The 16,836-nt window shown below is 38.1% G+C and overlaps 2 long non-coding RNA genes across 2 annotated transcripts; both read right to left on the bottom strand.

The window, feature by feature from the left end:
* Nucleotides 1–11,319: 11,319 nt before the first annotated feature.
* LOC116716506 (uncharacterized) lies at nt 11,320–12,002 on the bottom strand. Its single transcript, XR_004338523.1, has 3 exons — nt 11,949–12,002; nt 11,810–11,866; nt 11,320–11,641 (listed from the first exon to the last, which is right to left on the bottom strand). It is a non-coding gene; the product is annotated as an uncharacterized LOC116716506 (long non-coding RNA).
* Nucleotides 12,003–14,732: 2,730 nt separating this feature from the next.
* Nucleotides 14,733–15,872, bottom strand: LOC116716510 (uncharacterized). Its single transcript, XR_004338525.1, has 4 exons — nt 15,713–15,872; nt 15,369–15,471; nt 14,854–15,007; nt 14,733–14,775 (listed from the first exon to the last, which is right to left on the bottom strand). It is a non-coding gene; the product is annotated as an uncharacterized LOC116716510 (long non-coding RNA).
* Between the last annotated feature and the right edge of the window lie 964 nt (nt 15,873–16,836).

Below are 16,836 nucleotides of genomic sequence, written 5' to 3'. Positions count from 1 at the left end.
AATACATGAATACAACGTAAGAACGGATAAATTGATGGAGGTTTTTATTTGTAGTTTAATTAACCCGTAATTAAAACAATCTTATAAACAAAAAATGTGTTACAGTATCATCTATTTATGGAATTTTTTTACACCTATCAAAGATGGCCAAAGTATATATAAGATAGCACTAAAGAAAATATAAAAATACTGGGAATTACTGGTTAAAACAGAAATAATTAACACAATTCAGAGGTCAGAGTGAAAATGTATTTTAGGGATGGAAGACAGCTGGCATGCTGGAGGTATAAGTGAAACTAGAGGAGTTGAACGTGTCGCATTCAATACTTTCATGTAAACACCGAATCTCATATATCTGTGTCACTCACTCTAAGCTGTCACGAAGCAAGCAGCTGTTTTATGATTTAGAAAAAAATGCAGTGATTAATTTACTCCATGCCACAGACGCTCCACCATGTGATGAGCACAAAACAACAGCATGTGGGCTGAAAAAGAAAACAAAAGTGTAGCTTCTCCTGGAAGTGTCAGGGAAATGTTGAAATCAGATTAATTCATCAAACACAATTCAGTTCAGACATGGCCAAAAAAAAAAAAAGTTAATAATTGTTCTTTAAACACGAAACCAAAATGTACGGATTGTGCCTAGCTGCATATCTCAATAAGGATTTTTTTTGTTTTTGAAGAGCCGTTTTCATGATCATTTACAGGAAGGGACTTGAAGCAGGTGTGGTGTTTTTAATGAGGTAGTGAAGTTTAGCTCTCGACTAGAGGCTGACAGAACAGTAAACAGCTGGAATGAAGAATTATATAAACTTTTGCAAATGCAACCTCTGATCATTTAAATTACCAAAAAAAAACAAAAAACATATGCACCATACTCCTACCACTTCCTGTTGTCTCCTTCATCATTTCAGCCAGTAGTAACATCCGGTTGTTGATCACATGACTCGTGATGTGAAAAAAGTGTTTCCTTTGCAGTTTATTTGATAAATACACTTGCTTTCGACATAACTGAAAAAAACTTAAAAGTTTAAGTTTTTAAAAGTTTTTGATTGAAAAACGTCTTTTTTTTTGTTCCCCTAAATTGCAGCGTTTCCATAATTTTCATGATTCCTATTTGTGTAATGAAATGCTCAGTGGAAACGCAGCTATTGCCATCTCTGGAACGGGTTTCAAACCCATTTCTGAACCATTTTCTCATTCTACGATGTCTCAGCGACTAATCAAAGTCAACTGGATCATGTTGGCCTCAACTTTACAAAAGTATGAATATGTGCAACTCATAATTCATAATAATGATTGAGTGCATATGATAGTGCAGTCTGCTTAACGAAGGCCTGTTTTATGCTACAATTGAGAGAAAAAAACCCTCACAACATTGCAGACATATGAACTCTGCCTACAGCGTTGTGCCTTAAAGACTTGCTCTAATCTTCCTCCATAGCGCCTCCACAGGGTTGAACAGTTACCTTGGGGTTCATCTCAGTTCACAGCTCATGACAACACATTATCTGCAGAGAATAATGCAGATAATGTGAGATGCACCGTAGAGATGATACATTGTTAGAAGGAAAACAAGTAAAAAAAACCATCACAATGTAGCAAAGTAAGGCAAACAATAAGTCGAAAGACGGGGTACAGCTTATGATATTCTAGTTGTTATTACAAGATAGTTTGAAACTGGTGAACTCAGTGCTTCAGCTGTTTTTCAGCTTTCTGGAAGTTCGTTCCAGATTGGTGGAGCATGAAAACTGAATGGTTTTGATTCTGGGGATGCAGAGCAGACCAGAACCAGAACACCCGACTGATCTGGATGGTTGATACAACAACAACAGGTTCTTATGTATATTGATGCTAAGTAATTCAGTGATTTATTAACTATTAAAATTATTTTAGAGTTTAAGGACTAAAGAACTGGGGTGATGTGCCCTACAGACAGAAAAAACTACAGATGAGTTTCTCTAGACCTTGTTGGGACATTAGTTCTTCAATCCCACAAATATTATTCAGTTGATAGAAGACTGATTTTGTTAATTGTCTTTATGTGTTTCCAAAAGTTCAGGTCCATCTCCTCACCCAGATTTCTGTCTTGATCAGTAGTTTCTAACTGTAATACCTAATCATTCCTCTATAGGTCCAAAAAATAATTACTTACGTTTTGTTTCTATTCAGCTGAATAAGGTAATGGCAAATCCATCCATCGATTTGTTAGCAATGATTTAGAGTGTCGACCTCCAAACTGAATTTTTTTTTTCATACCTTTCGCTCAATCAGTGAAGCAGCCCTGCTGTATCCAGTTCTGCTTGCCAGTGCTATTCAGCATACACACCCCCACAGACAGATTCCCCTACTCTTAAAAGTGTCAAGGATGAAAAGCAGAAACATTTGCAGCAATTTCTATTTTTATTTTCACACTGTAAATTGAGAAACTCAAACAGATTAATGCTCCCTACGTCAGTCGTGCTGAATGGAGAATTCTAGGCAATGATTTTCCCTCCCTTGAAATGAATACACAGCACTGTATTGTAGTAAGTGACTATCATCCAGACAGACTCGCGGTGATGAGTATTGACATGCATAGCGATCGAAGACGTGACCTTCTTGTCCTCTTCAGTGCGGGATGAAACGTCGGAGCATTAGCATTTCCTGCTGTGAATATTGCAGTCCATATTAGTCCCTTGTGACTTTATGTAATCCTGCAAGTTGTCAATGCAATTTGTTCTGAGTATTCGGAAGACTTGGAGAATGAATAATAAAGCAGAAACTTTTGCCATTAGATATTTTGGTTTTCCGAGACTGATATGTTGGTGCTTATCTCTACCAGTTTCACCCAACTAGTGTTAAAGAAAAATTATTATTTTTAATGCTTGATACAGTTAATCTACGACATGTGTAACAGTTATAGCCAACACTTTAATTTGGAATAGTTTCTGTTGAGCAGTTGGGAATTCAGCAGACAAAGCAGGGCCTTTTTTCCTCCCCCTTTTGACAGACACAGCAATAAAATTTACAATTCCGAGAGAGCAGAAGAGACTTCTTGGCGCCTCTCCCTCGTACCTGGCGCGGCCCAAGACGAAGTCGTCCGCCCTTTCACTTAGACAAAAACCAGACATCGGGGCTGTGATGAGGGGAGTTTCTGATTGGTCAAAGAACGGAACGCCTTGGCTGCATATATTAAATAGGGAAACACCTTTTTACTTTAAGATTCCGTGTTAAGAAAAAACAAGAGAGAGTTTTTTCCATCTTTTTTCTCTCTCCACGTGGGCGCCTTTGTTTGTCTGTCTTTGTGTTTTGTGTGTGTCTGTTTTCCCCTTGTCTGTATAAAATGTATATCTCTGTATCTCTGCAGCTTTGTTGTCGATTGTTTTTGTATGAGATTAAACTTCGTGATCTGTGACGTCAACACGTTTTGTTGTTGTTTCGTTTTAGCAGCACGCGGTTGCGGGTCGCTCATGGAGAACGCCGCTCGATCCCGGGCTAAATTAAAAGAGGAGGAAGGACCCAAAGGTTTTGTCCAAAGCTAGCATTAAATGATCCTCTTTTTTAATACTAGATAACGGTGCTTTTGACCTTTCGGATTTGCTAAATAGCTCCATGTCTTGCCAGGATCTCTCATTTGCAATGATATGCATGCCAGAAATCTTGAAGAAGCTGTGACATGAGGACACAAACATAAACGAGAAAAAGTAACTGTGGACATTTAGCCGGCTTCACCAGGCCTGCGCCAAAGACCATATGGATCAATTTTTAGTACCTAAAGCTGTGGTAAGTATAAGAAGAAAGAGTCAGGGTCTCCAAGCAAAAATAATTGTAAAAAAAAAAGGAAGTATGACCATGATTTTTTAAAATTTTTGATTTTCATGGAATGGATTCGAAGATTCTCCACTGCCACAGTGTTGTCTGCAAAGTCCCAGGAATTGTTTTTTTTTTTATTTACATTACTTAACTTGACTTGCAATGACTTGCTATGCGGTCGTTGCAAGTCAAGTCAAGTCAAGTTTATTTGCTTAGCACATTCAAGCAACAAGGGAGTTCTTGGTAAAAATGTAACATAAGAGCTAATTATGAAACAAGCAACAAACATGACATCATCAAGAATATACATTATCAAAAATATATTAATCAATGTTTAAGTTGTTTTTAATCAATGAGTTTTATCATTGACTTAAAGGAACTCAGTGTTTCGGAGGTTGTGCTGTTTTCTGGAAGTTAGTTGCAGATTACAGGACCATAAAATACCATATCTGATGTTTTAATAGCCTAAATAACATATTAAAACAATATACAGTACAGACCAAAAGTTTGGACACAACTGTGTGTCCAAACTTTTGGTCTGTACTGTATATCTACTTACCTGCCTACCTATTTACTTATTTACCTATCTACCTTCCTACTTTCTTACTTACCTACCTTGCTAACTAACTACCTTTCTACCTTCATACCTACCTATCCACCCTAGTTATCTACCTACCTACCTTAACTACCTACATACCTGTCTCTGCTAATGTGATTATTTACTGATTGTAGCAAGTGGAGAGAGTCTTAACAGAATGTATTCAGGCTACCAGATCGCAGTAGGAGGTGCAACCCATGCAAAACGACATTTAGAGAATATTGGAGAGCGCCGAGAGCAGCCTGGGGCTGTATGGTGCTCGCTGATGCTATCACACCATCACTGCTCTTGTGCCTAATCGCTGTGGCTAATGACAGGAAATGAAATCACCCACTGAAGACCAACACGCTTCCCACAGAATAATTACTGCTGTTGACCTTGTGTCTCTCTCTGGTGTGTGCGTGCATTGAGAGAACCCTCTCTGCACACTTATTCACTACATACCACGGGCTAATGCGGGCCGCCCTATTAAACTCCAACTCATTACAGACAAATGGAAACAGAGGGGGGGGAAAGGACTCAATGATTTTACTTTGTCTTTGGAACCAGGTAGAAATGAAAGGCTTCCACTGCTTTGTGTTCATGCAAACAACAATTTGCGCAGATGGCGTGATGATCAGCAGCAGAGCCTGATAGAAAATATGAATTGATCAATATTGCGAAAATTTGCAACAAATGTTGTAGAAATTCATTTCCCTAAAAAAATAATTGCTGACTTTTCTCGCATTGTGTTTCTTATTGTTTTTATTTTTTCAAACTGCTGTTTTTATGTAGTCCAATTCCAAATATCCATATACATTCAGCAAAATGTAGCAGCAAAAATGTTTTTGAAAAGCGTTTGATTAAATTTCTAGTAATTAACTCGATTGAAATCTTTATTTGAGCCCCATCGCTAATTTATTAAATAATGAAAGTGTGATATGCTATGTGTTTACTTTACTCTTTAGTTGCATTGTGTTTAAAAACGGCAAGATTTTTGTTTTATGCTATGTACAGCTGCAGAAATGAGTTTGCAGTATGCTGCAGTTTCTGTAGAGCTTTTGGATATCAGCTCAGAATTGTTCTGTGAGAGCATAAACAGGTACAAATAATTAAGAATTATTCGAAAGCATGCATCGAGATGCAAATTATGAAGGACATTTAAACCTTTTATGGTAATAGATTTTCTTACTGAGGTATAGACCTGTTTGTTGATTTACACCTGAAAACAAGAAGAAATCAAAGTTCTAGGTACCGAGTGGTGTAGCTGGTAAAAAATGAAACGCACAAAAAAAAAACAATCAGTGAAATCCATTTCTTTTTTTTCTTATTTTTACAGGACATGAACTTGCCACTTTTAATTCCCGCCTTCATGCTGATGACACATATTGCGCTTTCTTCGGGCAGAGCGACTTGCAAAGTCAAAGTGTGTGTGTCGACCTTGGGAGCGCTGCTGGGTGCCATTGATTTGTTTTCCTGTGCTCTGCTGGCAGTTTCTCATTAGAGTTTCTTTTCTGCACAACACTTCCAGGAGAGGAGACCAGAGTCTGCACTTCACAGCCTATGATATGTGATCAATACGGCTGATAGATTGGCACTGGCGAAATAATTCCGTCGAATGGATGCGAGCGCTCCATTTAGTGGCAACAATAAGGCGCCCTTTGTGACCGAGACAGCTTTGTGTGGCTGTTTGAGGAAGAGAACAATGTGTCAGAGTAGGAGCCTTGTTAGAAGCACTTTGGGGGACAAGAGTGACTCCAGGAGAAATTGGGTTTTATTCTATTGTGCCGCTGCAGAAAACGCCGCTTGCTGTTTTTTCTTTTCTTCTTCTTATAGGAAACATTAATGGAGTTTGTGTCTCGCATCAAAACAAGCGGTAATAGAGTAGATTGGTTAAAATTGGGAGCTCAGTGTCATTGGAACAATTTGTTTTTTGAGCTACAGTTGTCAGAATAAACTTAACATTCCCATAAAAATTACTGTTATGTTTATAATTTATTGTATTATGCTGCTTCGTAAAGAACAAATTTGATTAGTATGTTTTCTTCATGCGCTGAATTGTAACAAGAAATTGAAAAAAAAAAAAAAAACCCCGACTAGATCTCCTGGACTAGTCGTTAATGTGTTCTTGCAGTTATTTTGACGGGTCGGCCGTAGAAGTAAAGGTTCATTACTCTCACACTCTCACTGTGGGTCATTCAATTCGAAATGTCTTTATTACCTTGTATGTTCTTAAACTCTGAAACCAATTCCCAGAAAGCCTGAAATGTGCAGAAACTGACGTCTAAACAATAAGGTTGCATTGAATTCTTCTTTTGGCGTACACTCACTCAGTCGCTTTCTGCATACACCACGCAAAACAAGCAAAATTGCTTCTCTTTGCCTTGAAAGTCTATCTCTCCCTCCTCAACTCCTTTACATCATCTTCCTTTCTCTGTTTGAACAATCCCACATGGTCACAAGGAGGCGCTGTTGTCCCTCTCCCCACAGTCTACCAGCTCACACCAAACACACGTCGATCACACAGGGCGCGTCCTTCTGAAGTGTTAAGATCGCCCCTCATCTGGCAGCTCAGGGCCGACCGTTTTGGTAGGAGGTAAAACTCAGCCTCCTCCCAGAACCGAGTTCCTCCGCACCATCGCGGTCTAATCACACCTGAGGTGACGCGACCCCCGTACTTCAGTCGGATTTTACGAGGGTTGAAGATAAGGCGCCAGCTTCTGTTTAAATCATTTAGCTCAGAGTAACTGCGAGGAGGATCTCCGATCTTGATGTCTTGATTGAAACGAACTCAGGAGTGCTGCCAGAACAGTACACACACACACACACACCACCTGACTCCCTGAGGCCCTGAACAGGCCATCTCTACCTGCAGTCAATATCATATTTAGTGGGCCTGGACAGCTGACAGAGTGGGCGGCCGTTCTCCAGTGATCAAAGTAACACTTTGTCAATGTAATGGCCTGCTGTTCGTCATCTTTTACACCCGTATCGCTGATCGCTTTGTTTTACACCCATGCTGCTGCCCTTGTGCTCGGCCATGACTGATATAAAAACGCTGACGCCATAAGCCATAATGATTTTCACAACGACGAATGCGCGTCTCGGCCACTTTACAAACAGGCCTTTGTGTCAGAAAAACAACGAGTGTCTGGAGGAAGATGCGTCGGCCGACACGTTTGAACTCCATGACGACGGGAGGGTTATTTATGAAGACAAGAAGCAACAGATGGGAAGCGTATCTATAAATAAGTCACTCTCCTGAAAGGGAGATTAGCGCGTTTGAGCCGCTTTTTAATGGTCTCTGGGAGAGATTATAAAGTAAGCTGATTCATAATGTGTTCCCTTCTTGCTGGGAAGCGGAGGGGACAGGAGTGTGGGACAAATCAGATCAAGAGAAAGTCTTCTTTCCATTTAAACTTCCCATTTAAAGTTCTACGTGCTTTAAATGGGAGGTTTGGGGAAAGATATCAATCCAAAATATCGATATCAGATCGACATTATCATGGTGAGTTAAAATGTATTTTATTTTTGTATTGTACTTTCTCCACTGTACCAAAAAAAATTTTTGATTTACTCTTGTGATTCTTTTTTGCACTTTCATTATTTTAGAAAAATGCACAAAATGTGTCCTGTTTTTCAATCGTCTCTGTTTGTCATGTTGATGTGTTATTAAAGTCTTTTCTACACTCCTGTCAAGTTTGTCCTAATTCTTTTCTGTTTTAACAAAGTAATTCCAGAAAAAAAAACATAGAAACACCTAAAGGTCAGAAGTTTGATTATATGTCAAACTTAAGGAAAAGTTATTGGTATCAGTATCGGTATTGCTGATACAGGCTGTGTATTTAGTTAGTACCGGATTGAAACCAAAAAGTGCAGTACTGCACACTTGTAGAAAGTGCTTCCTCTGCTGAAATTGTGAAAGCTTCCATGCCCCTTCTGATGTTCCTACAGTTCACATTACAACCAAATATTCCCAATATGTTGCTATGGGTTTAAGTTGGACATGACGTCTTAGGCAGACCTGTGAAGACAGGAGGTCTGTTTTCATTACAAATGTGATGGAAAGAGATTAAATAAGAACCACAATTAAAATTCCACGTGAATACGTTTGTTCATGCAATAAAAAATATGCCACGCCATCATCCTCCTACCACTTCCTGTCTTTGTCTGTTCCTCCAGTATTGACATCCGGTTTGTTGATGATATGACTAGTGTGATGTGGAAAAAAGTGTTTCCATTGCAGTTTTACAAAAAACACGTATTTCTACACGTCCAAAAACAACCACCTCATCTTAGCGCAAAACTTTAACAAAAAATGTGCTTTTCTGAAATTGGCATGTTTTCATTAAGCAAATTTATTTTTGTAATCCCAATTTGCACAATAATATTTTCAATGGAAACACAGCTACTGCTGCAGTAATAAATGCGACTAGACTTAAGCGCATGGATGAGTTTCTCTAGATCTTGCTGGAACATTAGTCCTTCAATCGTGGAAATGTCTCTGCAGGTGATATAAGGCCAACTTTGTAACTGTCTTTATCAGACTCTGGAGGTTCAGAGTTATACTTGCAATCACTGTAGAGAACAGCTTCATTTGTACTGGGATTACATTGAAAGCAACTGGTTGCCCTGGATTTTATTAAGTGGTGTCAGAGTGAAGGTCTGTCATGTAAAATCCTAATAAACTACACCGACTGTTGCCGCTATAGCATGACTATGGATCTGAAAATGTTCAAAAAGTATGGCTACTTTTTTGAGGCAGTCTCCACCAGTTTATTGCTTTTGTCTGCTGGCTGTTCAACACCTACAGATCTCACCATAATGTACATATTTGGGTTTATTCATAAGAGGAACAACATTAACACCCAGAGCGTTTATTTGTGTGCAAGCATATTAAAATAACAGAGGGCAAATTTGAAACTTCACGGAGGATATAAATGGAAATGAAAATACATCCAGTCCTCTTGCCTTTAGCCTCCGGGTCACATTTTTCTCAAAGTTATTGAAATAGCATGGAGCCAGAAGAAGAAGAAGAAGAAAAAAAAGAAAACTCAATTATGTAAGCAACTCTGATCAGCCTACAGATAGCCGCCCACCTGAGGCGGCCTCTGCATCTTTCACATATATTGACAGATTTCTTATCTTTTTTCTGTCTCTCTCTCTCTAGATTTTCAAACAAATGTGGAGATTGTGTACAAATCCTGTTTCCCTACCATCTGTTCAATTCCTAGCAAATTGCAATTCCCCATATATTTTGTGCTTCCTGGAGAAAAAGTTAATTTATGGGCAGGATTTAGAAAAAAAAAAAAAATTCTCCAGCTGGATAAACTCTTTAAATGTCACTGTCTGTTTTCTGTTAAGAGAAATAGAGCCTCACTAAGTAACAACCAGAGCATTGTATTACCGTGATCCACAGATGGCAGAGCTCCTTTTCTAATGAATTCGCAAACACGCCCAGGAGAAAACATGCTTGACCTGTAGGAAGGTGAATGGATTTCCTGAGAAGTATTGACAGGGTTGTCCTAACAAGAAAAAGCAACCTAAGAAGTCATGCACTCCTCTATAATTGCCTAAAAGACTAAAGAGGACAATTACCAGGCCTCCTGAGATGTTCTGTAGCACAACTGATCGCCGTGGCATTTGTGCTTTAGTACGGGAAATTAGGGACTATGACCCTTATGTTGCTGATGGGCATGGAGTCTAATCTCAACGGAAATGTTGCACTTAAAAACATAATGCAGCAATGTGGAATGCTGTATCTTTTGTATTCTAGTCAAATGAAACGGTTTAAAATGTAGACCTTTATTAACTGCTTATGTACATCTTGCAGGTAGCACAGCTAGCCTGCGTAAGACATTAGCAAAGTTGTTAATTTGCTTAAAGTCAGAAAATCACTTAAGTTGGAGTCAAATTGAAGTCTACATAGGGCTGCATCCTTCAAAGGCAGCTTTTGAGGTCACAGCCATGAGACGAAGGCCGTCCAAATTTAAAGGCTCCTCCCACAAATTCGTTCTTCCTTTTATGGATTTAATGGTCTGATGTATCCTTCACAGCCTAATAAATCCTAAGATTCATTGCAGGTGACAAGGGAGATTTTTGTTCTTGGTTAATAATGGCGGACAAATAGATGACACATAAAAGTATCAGGTGGGAGAAAAATTTTAAAAAAACTTAATGTTTGTGTTGTTAGGAACAGACATGTTTTAAAAATATATTTTTTAAATATCTTCTTTAAAAAAATCAAAAAGGAATAAATAAGTGCTAAAAAAAACTACTTATTTTAATCTTAATTTTTACCATCTTGTGCGTCACAGTGCCATGACTGCTAGGCAACAGGACATACGCCAAGGTAAGGATGACAATAAAAGGGGAAGCTGGACCATCCAATTTCATATCTGTGTCAATGATGAAGGACCAAGATTACTGACATTATTGCTACCATAATATTATTTGGTATTTGCATTTCATGGTTTGTATCTCATTAAATAAATGACATGCACACTACTGTGTGTAACTCATTTAGTGTCTGAATGCATACAGTAAAGAAAATGCATATCATTGTGTGATGTTACTGGTAGTTGGCGTAGTTACTGAACACAATCCTGGTATTGAGTTTCCAACTGAGCACATTTGTGAACTAAGCTTCCTGATAAACTACCCGTATATGACAAGTGATATACGGGTAAGTCTGCACATATCTTGACAAAGAGGATATATACCTTAAAAAAAAGTATTTTTTAAAAATTTGTACCACTGTTCTCTTTTTAAATCTTGAACAACATGCCTGATTTTCATCAACAAAGGCCACCTCTAAGGCATATTGTAACCCGAGTTACATTTTAAGATTATTAAAAAACCCAAATCAACGTCACTCTAAGTGAAAAACTAGGTTCCAGGTTCGTCTACTGGAGGTAGTGGCAAATTGCAAGACACATACAACTGGAGAGTGCAAAATCAATGAGGTGTATTTATATTTACAATATATACAAATTGTTTCACAGCTTTAAAGTCCAGTTCCTTAAACCAAGGAAGTCTCTGTCGGTGACGGAAGGGAAAAAACAAAAATAGTCATTTAGTTCCAGCTGTGAAGTGGTTGGTTGAATTTCCCTTCCGGTTTGGAGATGTTTCCTCAGATTATGGGTGACTTTCTGAATCCGCTATGGTTAGCTCGCCAGTCCGGTCAGTATACAAAAACCAGACAATTCTTAATGTGTCCCAGATCCTTCAGTTACTCCGAGCGGGGGTGGGATCTGGAACACACCTGGCCTGCGGAAACAGGCCCGACAATCAATGTACATGTACATGCATTTCTTAATAATTGAATCTGAGCCTACATAATTACATGCAATTTCAATCCAAATGTGTTTTTATGTAGGTGTGTAATCACAGGCTGGGAGGCTAGCGCTAGCATTCTAGCTCCTGAGCAACACTTACCAGTTCCTCTTTTGACAACCAGAGATCGTTTCAGCGTTCAGATGAGCGACCATATGTCTGTAATTTAACAGAGGTATACGATTGATGTATAATCGACATTCAAAAGCAAAACCGCTTTGGGAACAACACCCAAGCCTACCTGCACGTCAAAGTCCCACAGCGTCTGCTACCCAAGGTGCGATTTAGCAACAATATAAGCAGTGGCTGTCAATTTAGGACTGACGTGCAGCTGTCACATGACGTTAAACCCTCGCGAGAACAACCCTGCTCTCGCCCGGTTAGTGTCGAAAAAGTAAAACAAAGGAGGATTTTTTAAATAAAATTAGATTTAACAAAATAGAAAATAAAATAACTAAACTACATCTAATATAGAAAAATTATCCTGGTTACAATATCTAGCAAGAAGGCACCTCTAATAAGTTCTGAATAAATATTCATCCACTGTTTGGGTCTGTCAGTGGTTACCAGAGGTCATAGTTACGTCGGCACCTTGTGTATCTATTCCGGTCGTAATTATGTGCAAGGAAATGCAGAGAATAGCCTGTATTTGCCCTGAAACAATAAATGCCTTGTGAGTCAAAGTGTTTCTGTTGCTCATCTCAAAAGCCGACAGTGCGCCATATAATCCGGTGCGCCTTATATATGGACCAATATTGAGCCACAACAGGCAAGTACACCTCGCTGCAGCAAACAGAATGGGGCGGGGTCGGACAACTGTCAGTCTCATACCTTATATGGAAATGGTGGGGACGGACCACTGTCCGTCTCATACCTTATATGGAAATGGGACTATTTCATTCCGGAAATGAAGGGGGCGCTAGTGACACTATTTCCTGTACCGATCGTGTTATAATAATTATACTAATAATAACGTATTTTATTTGACAACGCCTTTTAAAACACCCAAGAACACTTTCAACATTAAAAATACAAATTAAATAGTAAAAAAATGGCTACAAAACGTGATATGTCACGTGGTATGTCTGTCACGTGGTAAGTCACTTTTTTATTTCCAAATCTTTATTAAATCTTTATTTAAAATTATATTAGTAACAAACAATCTAGAATAAGCAACAATAAGGAAACATTATGGAGATGTATTTATCTATCCTTACACCCAATCTATCTCAAACAAAAGTAATAAAACATGAATCAAATCAATATTTTGGAGACAAATGTACATTACATTAAGAGCACATTTATCCATCCATTAATTATCATGAATTATCCCTATAGTGGGGTCATGAGGGCTGCTGACCCTGGACAGATGGCCTGTCCGTCGCAGATTAAGAAAACAGATATAAACAAATGAAGTTCAAATAATATATTTTGATGTTGTGAATGGTACTCTTAAAATAAATAAGTTAAAATCTAAAATATAATAGCCTCTGGCTTATTAAATAAGAACTAGATGGAAAAGAGGTTTGGTCGGTAAAACATTTAGTCAACAATTTTGGCCAACTTAGTACGTCCATTCACAGCGCACTTTTGTTGTTTATTTGCCAAATATTTTTCTTATTATTCACATTGTGAATATAATTTACAAACAAACCAAAGGACTTTTGAACTTCTAACAAGTGAAGTTCAGAAAACTAGAATATTTTTGGTTGCAGGGACCTGGCTCAGCTATTATCATTGTTTACCATAATGTCTCATTGGAAACTTTTGCTATAAGGACTCCAGCTCAACCAGTAAACTGATTGGTGCCCCACTATTCCATTTAGAAATTCCATATCAATTCTATCAATTGCAATCGATTCATAAAATAAAGCCCTTAAATATCCAATTGTTGCAAAACCCAAAGAGATTAATTAAAACTTTAAATGTAGCTTCAATCTGGAAAGACTCACACAGAGAGAAAGTTTTAGAAAGTTTATTTGACAAGAAATAATCTTTGGGGCTCGGACCCCGGCAGTAGACACTGCGCTGGTAACTGCCAGAGAGAATGATCTTTTTTCTATATGAAAACCTTTTTGAATAAAGTCACTGGTTACATAAATTAAACCAGTGTGTAAATTCTAACTATAACTGTCTTCATCTCAGCTGCTCAGCCAATCACCTGATCATGTGTCTCCATCCCAGCCTAACGGCGCCGGGCTCATCTCCTCCACCCTTCATAAAGTCCGGCTTGATGTGTGCAACTGCTCCTCATCTGAGCTTCCATCACCTCCACCCCGACTACACCTTCGCTCTGCTCGTTTAATCTTGTTTGTAACCGAACAATATGTTTCTGTATGTGCTTGCTTTATTACAAAAAAACCCCAAGTTGATTCTGACTGTTAAAACATAAACAACTTAGCTGTATGTCAGGTTTGTAAAAAATTTTGTATTGATTCCAGTCATTGTTCAAAATGTATAGGAAACATTGCATTTACACATATAAAATATTGCAAGTTATTAGCTTTGCTTGCATTTAAAATTTTTAAAACAAGGTTATCCTATTGTTAAACAACGCTGTTACAATATATTTACAACTACTTTATTGGTTCTACTCTCTCCAACAAATTACAGCCACAAAGTAACTTTGTGTGGAAACGGCACCATTTCTATGAAAACTAAATAATGTAAATCAACTGAGCTACAACAAAAGGAACATTCAAAAATGTAAATAATATTGAAAGAACACATTATTAAAAAGGATGACTGCACAAGTCAAAAGGCAAATATTATTTAGCAGAAATGATTTAAAATGGCTTGTCACAAAAAAAACGAACAATGTGTGACAACTGAAATGTGTGAAAGACTGAGGAAAGCAACTAATATTCTCCTTGCATTCAGTATTGACAGTCAGTGCAGTGTCCAGGTCGGCCATCACAGTAGTAACCAGGGTACTCTCCTCGTCTTCCATCGCCGGTGAAGCCCACAGTCTTTATATTACCGGTGGCAGGAAAAACACGTTACAACCGCAAAAGGAATCCGGTTTTCTGCCTTGAATGTTTTTGAAAATTTTCCCCAGTTGATCTCACCTGTTAATGAAAAATCGTTTTCATGTAGTTGAAATCTAATTTCACATGTTTCAGATGAAAAAAGTCAAAGGTCCTTACCATCCAGCCAAGCAAAGTCAGTCTTCTTCCTGAAAACTGGCTCAGACTCAACGGCTTCAAAGAACTTGCAGGTCAATGCCAAGGTGAGGTAAGCTGAGTCTCCCTGCGCTGGTATCACCTCCTGGAGAACAGCTTCAAGAACATTCAGAGGCATCTGAAAATAACAAAAAAACAAACAAAATAAAAAATCACATTACACATTATGATCAGTAAAACAGTAGTTAATAATAACCATTTCACCAAATATTTTGTTACTCTTACTTGTGTAGTTTATTGCAGTTACTTACTAAAACTATATTGAAGTTGTGCTACTCATCATTAGAGTATCACATCTGGGTACTACACCCAACTATAATGGCTGCTGTTAGTTTATAAAATATATTAGACTTTCCAGAAATTTAACATTGGTGTACAAAACATATTTAAAAAAGATCAACCTTTAAAAATAAAAGAGAAACACTAGAAAACTGGTATGTAAAAAATATTTTATATTTTTCAAGTGTAGTTATACATACCGTTATGTTGAACCATAGCAGTTTGTGCTAAATGGTTCTGTAGCTTGTATTAGCAAAGGGAACAGCAATATTTATCGTTCATGTTGCAAATAGATACGTGGATCTGTATAATGAAAATAAAAAACAGTTTGAGCATAAAATACATTTCTCAATTATACATGTTATCTACTTTTCTATTTTTATCTAATGGTGGCCAGCGGGATAATAATTAGCTATGTTACATGCTAAAATTAGCCTTCCCCTGTATGAATTACGAATTTCACTAGTTCTTAATTATATTTTCAACCTAATCTAGAAAAGCGTATTGATTTACTATGTGAAAAAATTTAAGAAGGTAAAAATACCTTTTGTTGACTTTGTGAGTTTTGCATTGTTGATCGTGCGCCGAACACCAGTGGAAGAACCTCTCAAACTTCTTTCTTTCTTCTTCTGTTCCTCTTAACTCCGCGTCTTAAGGTATTTATACTAGTGATTATGAAAATAGCGCCCCCTTCATTTCCGGAATGCAATAGTCCCATTTCCAAATAAGGTATGGGACTGACGGAAAGGTCCGTCCCCGCCCCTTTCTGTTTGCTGCAGCGAGGTCCTTCTCCAACAGGTCTCGCAACTAAGGTAAGCAGCCGCCGACTTCATTTTCCCCCATAGAAGAAGAAACGGAGGAAAGCAGACGCCGACTTCGTTTTCCCCCGTAGAAGAAGAAACGGAGGAAAGCAGACGCCGACTTCATTTTCCCCCGTAGAAGAAGAAACGGGAAAAGCAGACGCAGACTTCATTTTCCCCGTAGAAGAAGAAACGGGGAAAGCAGATGCCGACTTCATTCTCACTGCTATGTTTCTTGGCAGCGTTCCTTCAGATGCACTGTGATATCTGGAAAACGTCTTCTGAATTTTGTGTTAAATGAGTATCTCAGCATTTCTAAGCTGCTCCAGAGCTAATAAGGCTGAAAATTGAACGCAGTGCTGAAAATTCACATATTGTCACTTTTTCAATTCTCTCGCCTAGAAAACGCTTTTTTGGTCTCTAACATTCAAAACTCATGAAACTCAAAATTTAGACTTGGTTCCAGCTTCAAACCACCAGAACTACTGCATCTCAGCATTTTTATGCTGTTCCAGAGCTAATAAGGCTGAAAATTGAGTGTAGTATTGAAATTTCACATATTGTCACTTTTTCACTTCTCTCGCCGAGAAAAGGCTTTTTTGGTCTCTAACATTCAAAACTCATGAAACTCAAAATTTAGACTTGGTTCCAGCTTCAAACAACCAGAACTACTGCATCTCAGCATTTCTAAGCTGCTCCAGAGCTAATAAGGCTGAAAATTGAACACAGTGCTGAAAATTCACATATTGTTACTTTTTCACTTCTCTCGCCGAGAAAACGCTTTTTTGGTCTCTAACATTCAAAACTCATGAAACTCAAAATTTGGCCTTTTTTCCAGCTTCAAACCACCAGAACTACTGCATCTCAG

Source organism: Xiphophorus hellerii, unplaced genomic scaffold (assembly GCF_003331165.1).
Source record: "Xiphophorus hellerii strain 12219 unplaced genomic scaffold, Xiphophorus_hellerii-4.1 PGA_scaffold_61__1_contigs__length_124999, whole genome shotgun sequence".
NCBI classification, from domain to species: Eukaryota; Metazoa; Chordata; class Actinopteri; order Cyprinodontiformes; family Poeciliidae; genus Xiphophorus; species Xiphophorus hellerii.
This window is presented reverse-complemented; position numbering and strand designations above follow the sequence as displayed.